Here is an 18331-nt window from a genome sequence, read left to right on the forward strand (position 1 = left end):
ATGGCGCTCTTTCTCCAGCTTGAAGAGGAGTCCTGTTGGACTCAAAACATAAGTTTTGTATGTCTATCCACAGATGCTGCCAGATGTGCTGACTATTACCAGCATTTGTTTCTATTTCACATTTCCAGCATTGTTTTACTTTTATATCTAGCTTTTATAATCTGTAGAATTTATGCCTTTTCTGCTTATTATTTAATTATTTTGATGTATTCATTGAATGTATTTAATTTCTACCTAAACAATTACCCATTCATCAGAAAACTGTTAATGTTTAATTCTATCCTCAACTACAAACTGCTAAAGGCAAAGTTGCCATAGTCCCAGAGGACCATAGGGTTGCTGCCTCATTAAAGAGGGGACAACTGGTGGTGGGGGTTGAGAAGGAGAGTCCGTTATGGTAACCTCAGCTGGTGCAGGAACTGAACAAATGTGGGTGGCACAGTGGTTAGCACTGCTGCCTCACAGCGCCAGAGACCCGGGTTCAGTTCCCGACTCAGGCGACTGACTGTGTGGAGTTTGCACATTCTCCCCGTGTCTGCGTGGGTTTCCTCCGGGTGCTCCGGTTTCCTCCCACAGTCCAAAGATGTGCAGGTCAGGGTGAATTGGCCATGCTAAGTTGCCTGTAGTGTTAGGTAAGGGGTAAATGTAGGGGTATGGGTGGGTTGCGCTTCAGCGGGTCGGTGTGGACTTGTTGGGCCGAAGGGCCTGTTTCCACACTGTAAAGTAATCTAATCTAATCCAAAAAAAATGCTTTTGGCGTTACTCTGCATTCAAAGGAAGCCAGGAGAAAGTGAGGACTGCAGATGCTGGAGATCAGAGTCAAAAAGTGTGGTGCTGGAAAAACCCAACCAGTCAGGCAGCATTTGAGCAGCAGGAGAGTGGATGTTTTGAGCATAAGCTCTTCATCAGGAATGAGGAGGGGAGGTGTCAAAGGGCATGAGAGATAAATGGGCAGGGGGGAACAGTAGCTGGCAACGTGATAGGTAGATGAAGGTGGGGCGTGATGGTAATAGGTTGGAGTGGAGGTTGGAGCAGATAGGTGGGAAGGAAGATGGACTGGTAGGACAGGTCAAGAGGGCAATGCTGAGTTGGGTGATTGGATCTGGAATAAGGTGGGGGAAGGAGAGATAAGGAAATTGGTGAAATCAGCATTGATCCCATGTGGTTGGAGGGTCCCAAGATGGAAGATGAGGTGTTCTTCCTCCAGGCATCAGGTGGCTAGAATTTGGCAGTGGGGGAGGCCCAAGACTTCCACATCCTTGGCGGAGTGTAAGGGGAGGTTTGAAGTGTTCAGCCACAGGGTGGTAGGGTTGAATCGTGCGTATGTCCCAGTACAAGTGAGCCGTCTAGCTTACTGACCCCCGAATATAAAATGTTCTCCCTAAAATGATAAATAAAAACTACTTTCATGCATGTTACTGAAAACGGTAAAGTGCCCCATCTGTGCTGAATAATACTGTGGCTCCTTTCACTATAGGCCCATCGTATGGACCCATCTGTCAATAAGACAATAATTCAATTGCTGTGAGGTGACTAAATCAGTTGTAAGAGGCTCAGTTTCACGAGTTGTGAAAGTGTTGATGGTTAATTAGTGCCTGAATATCTGCTGCTTCTTTGTTTCAAAGTAAAACAATAGAGTTCTTGCTTGAATGTGGAACAGGTTTTCTTAGTGTCTGTATTTTCTTTAAAATTTTGAAACTTTTCCCTTTTTGGTCCACTTTTTCAGTTACCTTCCTTTATGTTGCCTTTGTAGGGATTCTTGGTGTAGTTTTGCAACCAAAACACCATTCAGGACATTATTGCTTGGTGACATGCAAAGGACGGCCTTTTACTGCTTCACAACTGGACAAAAGTATGTATGGGGCAGAGATAAATGTTAATTGCTTTCATTAGATAATGAGTATTTGGCAGCATTCAGATGGTGTGGATTGTGGATCAGCAGGAGACTTGGCAACCTCATTCTCTCTGAAGGTTTCAGAGGCTTGGAATTGCTGAAGATGCATGTGACTATTCATTTGTGGCAGAACACATTGTCCAAAACCCATAAGTTTGTGCCTTGAAAACTAATAAAATACCATTTTGTATTTTGAGATTCATTCACATGTGATCACTGCTACCTTTATTCATTATGTTTTGCTAACTTTCGATGCCAATTTTTCAACTTAATGATTCAATATAATTCATTTAATGTTATTTGTACTTGAAGTTGCCTGTTCCATCTTTTTGTATATCCCAGCATAGCTAAACTAGTCAGATATTGGAAAAAAATAACTTCCAGCCACATACTGACTAATCTATCAATTTTTTTTTGATTCTTTTAGTTTAATGTTTCTTTTAGCATCCATTTTATTGAGCAAAACTTTCCATTTCGGTCACATTGCATTTTTAAAATTGCATTTAAAACTGTGAATCGCACAGTTAGTAAATATGCAAATTTGGTCATACTGAACCAAAGAAGATGGGTCAGACATTGATTTGTTTTTATCCATGTTTTATTACAAAGTGTAACTGTTGTTTTACCCCCTCCTCCGCCCTCATTCCAGGAAGATATGGCCTAGTTACCTTGGTTATTCAACTGTTGTTGTTTCTTTGCATCTATATCAAAATGTCAGATGTAATCATGCAATTTCAAAACTACTTAGTAAGGCTGATTCCTTGGATTACTCCTGGAGCTTTTTGGGTTATCTGGTTCCTTGGAGGTTACGGATAGCTCCCCTCCTTTCTAAATTGACACCATCCTGACAAAAAGCCAACAGCCACAGAAGTGCAGCTACCAGGCAATAAGAGGTTTGCCTTATTCCAGATTAGATGCTAGCAAACGAACGTTTTTCCACTCCCTGTGAGTTTGCCAAGCAGAAGCACTTTAAAGAGAGCTGATCCATTTTACTTTGAAATTTGTGATCAGTTCCTTTTATTTATTCCTGAGGTGGTGAGAGATTGTGGCAGCCCGGAGTTTAGAATGGGCTGAGAATGGCAGGGAAGCCTGAACCACACTAAATACCATTTTAAAGCAGAAGGTAATGCATCCTGCTTCATTGTGTACATGTAGATGGCTTTTTTTCTTTTCGTTTGTTGGTTTCTTTCAGAACAAAACACCTAAATCTTAAAGTTTGAAGTCCTCAGCGTGACAACTTTAACGAACAGCTGAATTAATAGATTTCTTGCAATCCAATTTAGTAGCTTTTTCATTGTGTCACCCACTGATTCAGGAACATTTGAAAGCGTATACAAAAGGACCTAATTATGGGAGTATTATTTAACAGTATTTACACCTGCAGTGGTCCCATATGGCATGCACTACAGCCATGGCTGCCATTGTGCAGGTTTTGGTTTTGGCACAGGAAAGACTGCTTTCAAAAGAGCATCTGTATCCTGTTTAGTGAAGATTGTTAACGAAGTAGCAAAACTTTGACTGCATGAACGTCAAGTTTTCTCTTCTGATGCTGAACATCAGTATTAACTGACATCTCAATGGGAAAGAAAACATTTGCCATTATACAAAGATTTTAGGGTTTTTCATCTTGCTGCAATTGTGTTTGATGCTATTGAAAAAGGTATTGATGATGTGTATGAACTATTAGACATCTATTTTCGGAATGCCAGTATTAGTGCATCTTTTGAAAAAGCACCAATACCAGAGATTTCGGTGTGTAGTTGCTTCTTAAAGTAAATCGCAACAGGTTTAATTTGTGTCGTTTACCCATAAGTAAATCAAATGCAACTGAGGACCTTGCCTTTCCCTCACTCACTCTTGCATTGATTACGAGTAATTTCAATTACACACAACTATGTATAAATCCACATTAGAGAGGCAAGTCTGCCAGAGTGGTGTGGAGCTAAGAGGATTTTCTTGTAATATGTTTGTGGTGATAATGAATTGTCTGTGCGTTGCTTAACATAGAAAGTAATTCAATTTCATCCTCCCAAGCTTTTGTTAGATCATAAAAGTGGCATGCTGTTGAGAGTACCCAGCCATGGTACAATTTGAATTCCTTGTCAGCTGGCATTGCAGTAAATCACAATAAGCCAGTGCAAACTGCATGGAGCAAGTTAATGTGCAAATTGATCAAATAGTTGTTGTAAATGACCTACTTGTTTCAGGCACTGAAGTTGTAGTTATGTTAGGGCACAAATATTCCATAGCTCTTGCTAACTCAATGAGTGGCGAAAGAATGGTAGCACTTGTTGATGTGCTTCATACAGGTGCATGTTGCCCATTGGCCAGTGGTTCTCTCTTTTTTTGCCTGAAAAGAGATAGAAGCAAGAAAAAAATGATGAGGGAAGAGCTAACCTTGACTGCTATGCACATGCCATTGCGAACTTAGCTGCTGGTCAGAGAAGACTGCAGACTTTAATCTGAACCCACTATGACTTGTAGTCTGACGAGTTGGCACCTGATGGTCATTGTGGGGTAATTGTGACAGGTGATGCTATGGTGTCAGATGTCATTGCTCTGATGCTCACTGAACTCTGACAGTATGATCTTCTATTTTGTAACAGTTGAACCTTTTAAATATTGGATTTATGTTGCTTTGGAAAGTAATACTGCTGATTAATTTTAATGTGACTTAACAATCCAGTGTAAAATTCTTAATACTCAGCTTGTTCCTTGAGGTTTTTAGGAAGTTCCTTTTTTCAGTTTTCTTGTATTCAACTCATTCTATTGAGGTATTTCTAATTCCAGTATTTTTAATATCATTCCATTGGAATTTAAATGACGTTTTGGAGAATTACTGAATGATCAACTATTATAATATTAGGAGAGAGGAAATATGTAAATTAATTTAACTGAAACTCTTTTTCATAAATTCAACAAATGATAATAGAAACCAATGTAAAACTGAAAATAGAAAAGCTTCCAAGTTACTACTAGTTTGGATCCATGTTCTGTTCTGTTCTGTACTCAAACAGTCAACAAATTGGACTTGATTTGAGTTAAATGCATCATAACATACAAGTGACTTAAAGTTCTTACTTAGCTGTACAAAGTCAGGCCTGGTCAAAGTAGTTTCGATCTTGAGTATATTGATCTTTTGAGGACCCTATTGACTTGATCTACCCTGACTGACCCGGTAACATTAGCAATTGTGAAATATCTTAGTGTATTGTACACTCCTCTCATAGATTTCTGGGACTCCCTCGTCAGCCCAGAATAATCAGGAACCATTTTCTGCAAATGATAAAGTATTTTGAAATAAAACAGAGTCTGACAAAATTGCATTGGTCAGTGAAGTGAAGAGGGCAGTGGTTTTATTATTACGTGCAATGACCTCTATTTGTGTCTCTAGGACCTTAAGACCATAAGACATAGGAGTTGAAGTAAGGCCATTCGGCCCATTGAGTCCACTCCGGCATTCAATCATGGCTGATGGGCATTTCAACTCCACTTACCCGCATTCTCCCTGTAGCCCTTAGATTCTTGTTGTCTCGAGGAATTATCAATCTGTTGTTGAAATAATTACCAAGAACATTTCCATCCAGGAGTCATGTTTGATCTGGTCTGGTGGAATTCATGAATTCTATCCAAGTGTTAAGTAGTAGTACTGTAACAGCAAACAGTTTCATCAGTGATTTAATGATTTTACACAAATCATGTTGATATCGATGATTTTTGTAAAGGAAGAACAGAGTGCAATGATCAATTTCTTTCTTGCCAATTTGAGAAATAAAATCCATGAACCATTAACAAAAGTGTACAGGCAAGGTTGGAAAGTACACTTTTAAGTTGCAATGTCAGCAAAAAGCAGGTTGTTAGGTTACTTTACCTATTATACACGATGAAAAGCAAGCATTCTGGTCGTGCCACCCACCAGACATTTTTAAGTGCATGAGCTACGTTTGTGACATTTTGCAAGTACAATTGATCCTTATAAAAAGTGGGAATGCTTTTCAAACTTTCAGAACTGTGTAGCTAGGTTAGTGACTTGTTGCATCAAGGTCAGTAAGTTCTCCAATGTTACTGCCAATAATCTAAATTGCACTTGATACCCATATGTGATAGTTAACCAAATCGATAATATTGTGGATTGGCATTTAGTCTATAACATGATAAAAATTATTCTGACATTATGTTGTATGCTTCAATAAATTCATTAAAAATTGAATGGAAGTTTCCTCTGGGTGTTCTTTTGTTTTATGGCTGTTTTCTTATTGGGCAGTAACAAAACCTGTGCATTGTAGTATGTAGAAGTTAAAGACAATAGTAGAAATATCAAACAGATGATGAACCATTCCAATTTGTATGGTTTTAATTATATATTCAGAACAAATATCTTTCACGGCCTAGTTTTCTAACCATAAGAAGTTTTAATGCAGAATTCATACCGATGGCACTCTAGTTCCGAGAGTGATGTGGTTTGCTGATTTACCCACAAGTTTTAGTTGCAGTGATGTGCACCTGCTGATAATGCTAGCTCCTCTAGCATGCAACCGCTTTTATGTTTCCTCCTTTTTAGTACTTCAAACGAGTGACAAATAGTACAAAAGCACATTGACCACAGTCGACCTTTGACATGCACTACCAGATAAATGGCAGTTAATGAGAAAGCTCTGTGTTTTCTTTTAACATATGAAGTATCATTTATATTGTACTGAGCCGGTACCGAGTTGCATTTTAATAGTGTGGTGCCAAAATAGAGTGGAATCTTCTGTTACAATAGCAAGTTACTTTTTTTTTTAATGCTAAGCTTCAATGTCTTTGCAATGTTAGGATGGCTATGCCACCCAAGCAACTGGCGATATTTTTTTGGCAGTGTTTTGGTTTGCTCATTGATAAAAGCTTTGTCCATAGAAACTAAAAGCTAATTGGAATTGACCTTTTTGTGGCACTGATGGTAAAAAGTTTTAACAAATTTCCTTTTTCCTGTTACTGACAGTTAGTCGTAAGGATGTGGCAGGAGTTGGTGAATGACAATTAAGCATGTAGGTAATTTTGCAACTGGTTAACAATTTCATTCAAAATCTAAGCCAAAACTTAAAAGTAGGCAGCGGTATTATATGCGAGGGAAGGATACGTAAAACATTATATTCAAAGTTTTAAATGTGTTAGTTAATAAAATTGTGTTTTGGTGTACATAGCATGAAGAAATTCAACCTTTTTTACTCATTTTAGTAAACTATTAAAAGTGCCAAAAGTATGAAGGAGTCCACGTTTAGCATCTTGTAGAAGGTTCCTCTTCCAAAAATGGGCTAATGAACTTTAGCAGAAAAGATTGAGAAAGAAGGCTCCCTTGTGCTTTGTGAGTCCTAATAATAAAAAAAAAAGGATAAATGAAGCCCCTGCACAGATGAGCACCTCTGTTCAAATCTTCAACAAGGTGAGTATTTTGCTTTTTTTGGTCAGGCCTGGGATTCGTTCATGAAACAACAAAAAGAGGTGCTCAGATTTTCAAAAACCAAGTGAGCTCCTTCACTTTAAATTGTATGATTATCCACATGAGAAGGTAAAGGGGCTTTGACTTAACCTCTTGCCAGAAAGAGGGTGCCTTGTGACAATGCAATTTTCCCTTAGTACTGTGCTGCATTGCTAGCTGAAGCTGTGTTCAGTAACAGATGCAGAGCTCAAGCCCATGACGTACCTTCAAGAAGTGTGTCCTGGCACTGAGTTGTTAACACTTTGCCGCACCTGCATTTTTGTCTTAATTTTAGGAGAGCTCTGTGAAACAACATTACAGATCTCCCATTTTTGCCAAGATGGCTAGAAATTTCAGATTCTAAACCCTATGTAAGCCATAATAAATTTGAAGTTGATCCGGTGCAGCTTTGCTGTGTATTCTGTGGCTTTGCAATTGCTTTCTCCGTTGTTTTGCTAGAAAAGTTGTTGAGATGCGGCAGCTGATGCACTCACCAGATCTCATGTAAAACCTAATGATCTTGTACCATATAGCAAATTCTTAAAGCAACTTGCTTTTAGTCATTTGGCCCTTGTTTAAACAGTATACGTTTACTGGAACTTGTATTTTGTGGATAAGGAACTTCTGTAACTTGCTGTCCTGTGGTGATTTACTCTTGTGTTTTTATCCTGTTTGAGCAGCTCACAGAGGTAGCTGTCTCATATTTTTGTTGAATAGCACAAGGTGATATATTGGGATATATAGTTTATGCCACACTTCTAACTAAGTCCATTAAAAACATTTCACTGGCTATTAAATTGTTTGACTTTATTAATTCATTTGTTTAAGCCATACTAAATCAGTAATATTTTTGAGCTTTGCGATAATGCTTATAAATTGTATACTAGTTTTTTAAAGTGGGCCTCCATAATAACCTTTTACATCAGATCATAGTCTTGTAAATTGTGATCTATCCAGAGTTTATGAACACACACACTTGACAGTGATTTGCTGATTATTGGAGAATTTCTAGCGAACATGCAATGAAGTGATCTTTAATGTCAGAATTTGCAGCTGTAACCAACTGCAGAATAAAAACTGATTTACACTGAAAATACTTTCCTTGCAGTCTAATCTTTTTAAGTTGGCTGTGATTTTGCTACTTACAAGATATTTATCCTTTTCTCTTTAGCATGGTGTGATGTGTAAAATGGGTCTCCCTGGGCCTCTATGAAAGATGAGACCAACAATCTACCTTGGAATTGAGAAATTAACAAGTCAATGGAGATTCAAATTTAATGCAGAATCTTTTTCTTTAAGAAAAAGGGCGAGAGGTTGGATAAAGCTAAACAAAGGAAAAAATAAAAGATATTTAAAACTAAAGATTCTTGGATTTAACAACTATTTACTGTCTGATGTGGAACTCCACATAAAACATCCATTGAAGATTTAAGCTGAGCGATTTTTTTTTTTTTTTTTTTTTTTTTTTTTTTATTTTATTTTTTTTTTTTTTTGGGAATATTGCATGCAAGGATGTTGTAAAACTTGAAAGGGTTCAGAGAAGACTTCCAAGGATGTTGTGAGGGTTGGAGAGTTTGAGCTACAGGGAGAGGCTGATTAGGCTGGGGCTGTTTTCCCTATGGAGGTTCATAAAATCACGAGGGGCATGGAAAGGATAAATAGACAAGATCTTTTCCCTGAGTTGGGGGAGTCCACAACTAGAGGGCATAGATTTAGGGTGAGAGGGAAAAGATTTTAAAAGGGACCTAAGGGCCAAACCTTTTCATGCAGAGGGTGAGGTGTGTATGGAATGAGGTGGTGGAGGCTGGTATAGTTCCAACATTTAGAAGGTATCAGGATGGGTATATGAATGGGAAGGGTTAAAGGGATATGGTAAATGGGTCTAGATTAATTTATGATATCTGGTATAGACAAGTCAGACCGAAGGGTCTATTTTCATGCTGTGCATCACTATGACTGTAAATATTACACACATTTATTAAATTGTTCCTTTTCTGGGCAAGTGTGTGTTTGACATTTCTGGAGCATAACTAAAAGAGAAAGATAAAATCTTGCATTTGTATAGTGCTTTTCATGATCACCAAACATCTCGAAAGCAATTCACAGCCATTGAAATACTTGTGAAGTGTTCACTCTGTCATGTAGCAGTTATTTGTACATGGGAAATAAGCAACAGAACACTGACTAGATAATCTGATGACTGTTCAGGGTACATATTGGCTGGGGCCCCAGAATTAACTTTACTCTCCTTTTTGAAATATGCCATTTGATCTATCAGGCCTACCCAAGACAACATATTGGCCTTGCTCTTATCTGAAAGACTGCACTTCCTCAGTATGACCACTGGAGCGTGGATGCTGATTTTTGAGTTCAAGACCTGGAAGGATACTTGAATTCAAGGGTTCTGTGACTCGAGCGAGAGTGCTCTTAACTGAACCATGCCTGAAACATTATAATTAAAATGCATTTATATTGCTGTTGTCCAGCCCTACCTTTTTTGAGGTCATATAAAAGGCAATTAAAATGAAAAAGTAACAGTTCCTTCAGGGAGGCTGAGAGTAAGTGAGCTGTTTCATGAGATTAGAGGAGAGCTGCAAATTATCTCCTACATTAGTGACAGTCTGCTCACCATACATGGAGAACCTTCCTTGTTGCAAGGTTTAGGATGAGTTTCACACTAATCATGGCCTACCATTAAAACTCTGCTGTTTTGAAAACCAATTCAGCGCCTTAATCATGGTCATTTCTGATGTGCATTTTTATGAATTTTACTAATTGAATAAATTTCATCTGGGACCACTTGCTATCTGCTTTTCTTTCTTGATGTAATTATGTTTTAAAATACACAGGAATATGGATCATATATTGCAGAAACATTGACAACAACTTGTGAAACATTCAACACCCAACCTATTTGTTATCCGTTGTTAGTTGTAAATTTGTGTTTCCCAAGTTAGCACAATTACCAACGCTGATGCTGAAAAATTGGTGTTTTGGAGATCTGTCATGACACTTTTCTCCAATCCAACAGAATTTTAAACATTTCATTTTCCATTCTAACAACACAATCTTGGCATCAGAAGAGGTGAGGGTGTGGCGTCATTACCAATCGGCAGAGAGAATTTTCACCGGCTTCTTAAACTTCGAACAAAACTCCGATGTTGTTGTATGACTTTTTTTTTCTCTCATTGGCCACACTAGAAGTGAGTGTTTTGAGCTGAATTTTTTTTTTTGGTAATATAACTGCAAAAAGAGTTTAAAGACATTTTATAAACATAACAGAAAACTTAAACAATTTAATCATTTCATTTATGCTTCGTGCCATATTTAACTACAGCTTGCAGTCTTTTATTGCCCAGCTCTTCTAAGAATATCCTTGGAGCCAGTCCCTTGCAAATAGCAGGATTTTGAATTTGTAGTATTGAGCTGATTTAAGAAAAAGAAATGTTACTTGCCCCTACATATCGATAAAGCACACTGCTTATGATCTAGGAGGCTTGCTGGATGAATGTGAATAAAATGAAGTTGTTTTCATGTCTGATGCATAGCCTCATGGATCAGAGTTGGTGTCAATAATGATCAGCTGATGGTTTAACCGTGGAACCAAATCTGAACACTGCAATCATGAGATGAATGTATTTAAATGCTTGCTATTCTTTTTATCCTCCCCCACTTTCTACATTGGCTTGCTCCCCTGCTGCCACCTCCTCTCTTTGTTTTTGGTTTTATGAATAAGGTAGCCAAGTTTTTTTTTTCCTCCCCCCGTTAAAATGCAACCACAGCTTATTTTTTTTTTCCTTGGGTGCGGCACTTCACAAAAGCCAGTGTTCTCTGCCGTCTTTATTTGCATCTCTTGTGTTCTTGTCAATATTAATGGGCGACTGGAACATGATTGAATAATACTGAAACGTTTGGCGGGCAGTTTGCATTGTTGTCACAGTTCAAGTAACAAATGCAGACAATAAATTATAATAGTGGAGAAAAGCAGAGAAAAATCCATCAGTTTTCCACCTGTTTCCTGCAAGTCCAGAGAATAAGTTTGCTTATTCAGTGGAATCCAGATCTAAGCACTGAATTAAGCTCTGTTTATTCTGCAGCTGTAAATGTGAGTTTGTTGAGGCTCTACAGCTGCGTCACACTAAAGGTAAAGATGTGCTTTAGTGTTAAGTGATTACCCTTCAGTCTAGTCTTTTAACATTTTGTTGTTTAATTCACCAAGCCTTATGATGGGGTGGTTCGTCGAACCTGGCTGACCACCATTTTCTTGTGTCTTAGCAAGAAGATTATTCAAGGGATATATCTGCAAGGTGCACATGAGTACGGTATGATCCCATTGGGGAAATCTATTTGGCATTTATCACCAACATTTATAGCCTCCGTGTTCTCGACTGGATTCTTCCTTGTGATTTGCGTCGCGCACCAACCACCAGTTTTGGGCTGCAAAGAAATGGTGGAAAATGAGAGTCCCTGCAAGAAAATGTACTTTTATGTGCTCCTGATCCAACAGTGGTGTATTGATACCAGGGAAGATGATGTTGGAATGAAAATTATATGAATGTAAAAAACCTTGGAATCTAGCAGTCAATTAATTTAGTATGATTAATCAGTGATACTGCCTTAAGAATCAGTGTCTCCTTAATCATTCTGAACCAAGCGTGCACTAAAGCCTGGAGATGTGAGATAGCAGCCACTCTATCATTAGTGTAGTTCAGGCTAACATCATTGTAATGCAGCTAGTTCATGAGTATCTGGTATAGCATTGAATACTTTGTTTTGGTGTTTTTAGTTATTCCTCCTAATATCTCCTTTGGCATAGGGTCAATTTTTACCTTGTGCCTTGGGGCATGATGTTAAACGCTTTATACAAACCCAAGTTGTTGGACTGGAACCACCCAGTCAGGAATGAAGACTCTGCGTATTGTGATCCTTTCTCACAGGGTGTAGTGTAACTTCAGTTTCAGTCACAGTTTGTGAGTTATGTTTTGTGCTGTCAGGTTGTTCCATCCGAAATATATATCTAAAGTCATTACTGAGGTACAGTACTTTGAACTGATGACATTACAAGCAGTAACTCCACTAAGTACTTAATTGGCTGTGAATCGCTTTGACAAGTCCAGTGGGTGTGATAAGCTCTAAATAAATGCAGTAGTTTCTAGCTCTCCAAAATGCAGGAGCACAAATAAAGTAACCACTATAAGTTTCCTCCCAAGCCACGATCCTTCCTGACTTGGAACAATATTGCTGTTCCTTCACTGTCATGGAGTCAAAATCCCAGGCACCCTTCTGAAACTACTGTGCGTGAGGTCCGTGGATGAGGGAAGAATGGCGGTCAGAAACCTTCAAGGAGTGGGCTGCTGAGCTGGCAGCATACTAGGGTGAACATGCCTGTGTTACCTGGTTCTGCCCCACATCTCACTGCAGTCCCCATCACTCAGACCCCTCTCTGGCTTGGCCCAGGGTGTCCTCACTTATCAGGATTGCATTCCTGAAAGTTGCAACTAGAAGTCAAGCGTTGATTCCTAATGAAATCAGTGTTAAAGCAGGGCTTAAGATCTGTAGGGCCTTACTTAGCCAAAAAAAATTAAAAGGTTACCCCTGTCCCTGATATACAATGCTTTAAACGTCTGATTCCTTCAGTGATAAATCAAATAACTGTTGAAATAACTATTTTTCTTTTATGTTTTCATGTAGCAGTCTACTTACAGCAGAGGAGAGGTTGCTGTCTGGAGTTTGTGCCAGGGAGCCTTTGCTCTTTTGAGTTCTGGGTTACTTGCTGGGCCATTCATTGTTCTTGGCTGTTGGCTAGTTGTATTTATTTTTGCAGCTGTGATGGGGTGATCTGTGGTGTCCCTCCTGCTCCCTCTCCAGTGTTAGTAATAAGTTGATCAGACATCTTGCATGTAAGGACTGATCTGTGACGACATTTTGGGAACACTGATGTCTGTTTTCTGTTTTGAGATCTCGACACAGTCACAGCAACTGCTTAGGCCTGTGTCAGGTGAAAGCCTGCTCTCCAGCCACCTCGACATGGGAAGGTTTATCCTCCATAACCCATGACTGTTTTTCCTGTTCGGCATTTGGCCACGTGCAAGATCTTTGTCGCATTAATGTTCATGTTCCTTTCCATGTACGTGACTGTGAACTCCATTTGAGTCTAAATAGCCTTCATTATCCTTTGCACGATAGTTTCATCTCCATATTTGCCTTCATGCTTACCATCAGTGCAAAACCCTTTCTGATCTAATTCCCCTGGTTTAGCGTGTTTGTACAGTGCAGCAGTACTTATAAACAGATGTTTGTGGTCCCTCCTGTGTCTATTGTGTATTCAGTATGAGGCTATCTTTTTGTATCTTGATTCAGGAGAGACATGTAGCTTAAGTTTTCTAGTCAAATCCTTAATCCCCTAGCATCCCCTCCAGACAATACCTTTCCTTATTCTGGTGACTCTTCTATCTTGCTTCAATCTCCTCCTGTAACTGTCAGCCCTTTCATTTTCCTTCGTTGATATTCCTACTTCTCCTGGCTTGAATAGGCTTGAACTATTAATTTGTAAGTAGAAGTGAACACCAGTCTTGTGATTGCTGGACTGAAACTCTGTTCCAGAATGGAGAATTTTGTTTTTTGCAATTTCTGGCCCTCAGATTTTGCCAGTTGGCATTTTGCACTCTGAACGTAGTTAAGGAAAGGAATTGACATATACAGAATCTTAATTCCTTTGGACTATATTCTTCAGAGGGTATAATTTCCAGTTTTAATTTATGATATGCAGGGTGATTTATTAAATAAGCACATAAAATAAAAACTGGCTGTTTGATCGCGGGAGACCACTGATTCATATTATGGGAGTCACCTTGTGTGGGAGTCACCATGTATCTGAGTTTGTGGCTCATTGAAGAGACTACAAACTCTCTTGAGCCAGTTCCATTTTGCTGTCTATTCTGACTTCAGTGCTGCTCACCTTTTGTGTGTGTGTGTGTGTGTGTGTGTGTGTGTGTGTGTGTGTGTGTGTGTGTGTGTGTGTGTGTGTGTGTGTGTCTTTCATTTTTTTCTTTCTTTTCTTTCTCTCTCTCTTTCACCTCTATCACATCAGTCTGCAGGTCCCTAACTGCACCCAGTGGGTGGGATGCAAATGCAATTGTCTTAATGGCCAAGACACTCTTTATTGTCCATTACTAGTTGTCTCCGGAACATTGAGTCAGCCACAGGGATCGGGCTAGTCATATGTAGTCCCCAATCAGGTAGTGTTTATAAACTTCAAAATTTATGAATAGGTTGTTTTCTTGTCGTAATTGTTGTTTATAACACGTTATTTTTGAGAAACATTCATTAAGCATGACACCAGTTTGGCTGAAAAATGATGAAGTTTGAAAAAGCAAACAGTGATTGAACAGTTTTTGATAAAATAGTTCTACACGTCCTCAAATCCCAGCTTGGGAGCAATGTTGGAAATATTGATTTCTGCATTGCCAAGCACTGCTGATCCTGCTCCACTTTTGCCATTTTACTGGCGCATTGAGACTGCATTGGGCTTATTCAATCATGCATTTTTCTATGTTGTCAATGCATACAAGAGGTCATGTGCATAAGTTTTATATTAGGTAGTATCTCTCTGCCAGTAGACACTAAAGTGAAATCTTGCCAGTGATCCATTCAGCAGCCACTTCACGATAGCACAGGGCTGTGATAGTGAACTTTAAAGTTAATGTTGAACAAGGGAAAAGAATTGGCAGTTTCAATCTTCACTCGACCTGACTGCAATATTTGATTGTCGTAAAGTGGCCTGTGAAATAGAACAAAGGTTAATGCTGTTCAGAGTAGGACCAGTTTAATACCAAATGTATGGTTATGCTGGTGGCAGTTCATGGGTCTCTAGAGAAATATATTTAGGAGTTTATTTTCCAACTGTGAATGTGCAATTATTGTTCACTCTGTTCTGGTAGTTAACGTGGAGTCTATTTTCTGAAAAGTAAACCTTTTGCAGTAAACAGCTCCCTCTTGTGGATATTTTAAGTATTGCAGTTATTAATTTCTGTGATTGATGTACTGTGGAGAGGTTGGTTTTGATGACAGATTAGATTACTTCAGCCCAACAAATCCACACCGACCCGCCGAAGCGTAATCCACTCAGACCCATTCCCCTACATTTACCCCTTCACCTAACACTACGGGCAATTTAGCATGGCCAATTCAGCATGACCTGACCTGCACATTTTTGGATTGTGGGAGGAAACCGGAGCACCCAGAGGAAGCCCACGCAGACACGGGGAGAATGTGCAAACTCCACACAGTCAGTCGCCTGAGGCGGGAATTGAACCTTCTGTGTCCTTTTACAATGCCAATTTGATTTCACTTGGTGGGCTGTGTTAGGGGGGAGTTTCCCTATTTATTTGTCAGCTGAAGATTATTCACCTTGGTTCAGAAAGTCTCATGAACAATGGTTTTTTTTTTGCCTTCCTTTTGAAGGAAAGCTGTGATTCTGCTGTAATATTTAAATTATTTGCAACTGTTTGTAACCTTCCCAAACTATCGACAGGTCACACCTGAGCTCAGCGCTGTGTGTAACTTGACCTCTCACTTTGGCTTGTTGATTGTTCTGAAGTTGCTTGTAATGGTGAAAGACATACAAAAGTAATACACCTAAAAAATCAAACCGCTTGCCTTCTGGGTCACTAGATTGTAAAGTTTGACAGAAAAACTAAATTGGAGCTCCTTCCCGGAATAATCTACAGATTAAATACAGTTGATGATCAAATAAGACAGGCCGCGTTGACAACGATCTCCAAAAAGTTGCCAAAACTGTGATCATCCAAACCCATGATCACTGCCATCTAGCAGGAAAAACAACCAACTTAATGAAGACTTCTCCCACCCAAGTTATATTGTCTCCCACCCTCTGTCCATTGGGTAGAAGATATAAAAGTTCAAATACATGTGTGAACCGCTTCTTCCCTGCTGTTATCCGACTTTTCCAAAAGACCTCTTAAATGTTAATGCTGATCTCTCGCTCTCTGCACTCTGATCTGCTACCCTGCTGCACTTTGGTATGATCTGCCTATGTAGATTGTGTATCTACAGCACATGGATTACAGTGGTTCAAGAAGACCGCTCACCACTATCTTGTTCAGGGCTATTGGAGACTGACAATAAATGCTGGCCCAGCCAGTGATGCCCACACCCTTGAGTGAATGAAAAAAATCTCTGTGATCAGTATTTTGATTTTCTATCTAATAAAAATTTTGCCCTCCTGTTGGTTGGTCCACATGTGGACATGTTCTCATGTGTGTTTTTCAGTAGTTGAGTGCAACTCTCCTGTGAAATCCATTCTAACTCTTGGCTTCGGAGCAAGATGGACCAGTGGGGAGGCAGGCTAGACAATTGGATGTAGGAGGTGAACTGGATGGGATCTAGTGGGGCTGTAGGAGATATGTTAAACCCATCATCCTTGGAGATGTTTCTCTGCTGGAGAGGAACCTCTCAAAAGAGGAACCCCTACCGTTCATCTCACATGGGGGGGCATTTTAAGTTGTGTAAGTAAGTATTTACAGTAAAAATTTCTTTTGAATGTATCAGTCATCTCATCAGCTTTAATTCATGACTTTGTTTTATTTTTAACAGTTGAACAAGCAACACCGTTGAATTTGCAGTGAAACATAAATGCTCCACAGCAACTAATCCATCTGCTTTGGTAAATAATTACTATTATTTATATGGTTATTGTATTTGTATTTATTTCATTAAGAAATTCTGCTTTCATCTGAAGAATGCAGTTAAACCCTACAGATGGCCCACATTTCTGCCCCTCTCCCCACTGAACTTTCCTTTTGATTTGATGTGGTATTTCAGAGTGCTTTGAAAGTGACACTCCCAGATGAAGATTCAGCGTCACCTCTGGGGCGTGCTGGCATTTTTTTGAGCAAGGGTGGTGGAGCAGAGACGGGAACTCGGTCACATCCTGTTAACTGACTTGAGTGTGTTGACGGGCAGGAAAGCACCAGAAGGAAATTTGTTCAGCTATTGTTTTGTCCAAGTTTCTGCAGCTGATTGAAAGAACCATGAGGGAATCTCTGGCTGTTGTGAAGTGTCTACAACTGGTGACGTTTTTGTAGAAGGCCAGTGACTCATCGAAAGTGCATGCCTGTGTGACTGCTGCAGCCCAGGAGATACTGCGCCAGTCACTTGCAGGTTATCCCTCTTACAATACTCGGTGTCACACACCAGTCACCATCTATTGAAGGGAGTGAAGACTGTGTCATTTTGTGAGGGACTGCAGCATTCACTGCTAGCATCTCGCAAGCAGCTGTTGGATATGTTAGTGGTTCTCTATCTCTTTCTGTCTTTTGTTAATTGGAAAGACTTTTTCAGGGAAGATTCATAGTTCACTGTTGACAGTGAGGTCTGTGAGAAACAACATCAAGATTTCAGAGTTGCTCACAGAAGGAGAACCTTCGGCCCATTGTGACCATGCCAGCTATTTAAGCACCTATTTGCACCTAACCCATTTTCCAGCACTTGGCCTGTAGCCTTGTATGCCAAGATCCTTCAGGTATTCATCTCAATGCTACTTAATGTTGTAATTGTTCCGGCCTCTACCACCTTTTCAGGTAGTGAGTTTCAGATGCACTACACTGAAAAATAATTCTGGAAAAACCCTCCTCAACCTCTCCTGCCTCTCTCACCATAGCTTTTAGTTATTGAGCCCTCCAATAAGGGGAGATGGTTCTCCCTATCTACGCTATCTATGCTTTTCATAATTTTGTAGGTCTCATTCAGCCCCCCCACCCCCCAACAGCAGCCTTCTCTGTTCTAAGGAAAATTACTGCATTCTTTCGAATCTCTCTCCTCATTATTGAATTGCTTTAACCGGGGCAACATCCTGGTAAATCTCCCCCTCTGTGCCCTTCTCCAGTGCGCTCGCATATTTTCTATAATGGGGTGACTAAAGCTGTGCGTGGTACTCCAGCTGTGGGCTAACTAACATC

General features: G+C 39.6%; 1 protein-coding gene across 7 annotated transcripts in view; it reads left to right on the forward strand.

Annotated features, from left to right (window-relative positions):
* Positions 1-18331, forward strand: part of LOC140458259 (zinc finger protein 800-like) — a 117089-nt gene that overhangs the window by 54713 nt on the left and 44045 nt on the right. For 4 of the 7 annotated variants that reach the window (XM_072552653.1, XM_072552647.1, XM_072552651.1 and 1 more), the window contains one exon: positions 16968-17037. The gene's annotated coding sequence lies outside the window, so the exon portion shown is untranslated. Of the gene's footprint in view, positions 1-1753; positions 1853-16967; positions 17038-18331 lie in introns of all 7 variants that reach the window. The other 3 variants (XM_072552648.1, XM_072552649.1, XM_072552650.1) reach the window with 1 other exon arrangement.

The sequence above is a fragment of the Chiloscyllium punctatum genome, chromosome 32, assembly GCF_047496795.1.
Source record: "Chiloscyllium punctatum isolate Juve2018m chromosome 32, sChiPun1.3, whole genome shotgun sequence".
NCBI classification, from domain to species: Eukaryota; Metazoa; Chordata; class Chondrichthyes; order Orectolobiformes; family Hemiscylliidae; genus Chiloscyllium; species Chiloscyllium punctatum.